This window comes from Arachis duranensis, chromosome 6 (genome assembly GCF_000817695.3).
Source record: "Arachis duranensis cultivar V14167 chromosome 6, aradu.V14167.gnm2.J7QH, whole genome shotgun sequence".
In the NCBI taxonomy this organism is placed as follows: domain Eukaryota; kingdom Viridiplantae; phylum Streptophyta; class Magnoliopsida; order Fabales; family Fabaceae; genus Arachis; species Arachis duranensis.
In genome coordinates, this window is record NC_029777.3 from 60,697,037 (window position 1) to 60,697,471 (window position 435).

Below are 435 nucleotides of genomic sequence, written 5' to 3' on the forward strand. Positions count from 1 at the left end.
TTATGGTATGAAACCCAATTGAATATCATGGTTTATGGGATTGGGCCTGAAGAATTGATGAGTCTGGAACTTCAATTTGTTAAGTCTTGTGTCATTACTTGTTTATCACTAAGTTTGCTCAATGAATGTTACAGAGTTGGATCACAGCCTCATCAGGATTATGGATCATAAACCCAAAGCAAAAAGAAAATCAGGAAAAGGCCTCAAAGCCCAAGAATCACAACAGAAGCTCAATTTAGAAAGTGTATAAATAGAATAGAATTGAAGTTAGTTAAGAACTTTTTTTTGGGACACTTTAGCACTTTTCATACTTTGTAATTGAATTCTGAGCTATGAATCACTAAACCCCTTTCATTGGGTTAGGGAGCTCTATTGTAATTCAATGAATCAATAATAGTTTTCATCTTCTTCTTCAATCTTTTCTCTTGAATTTTG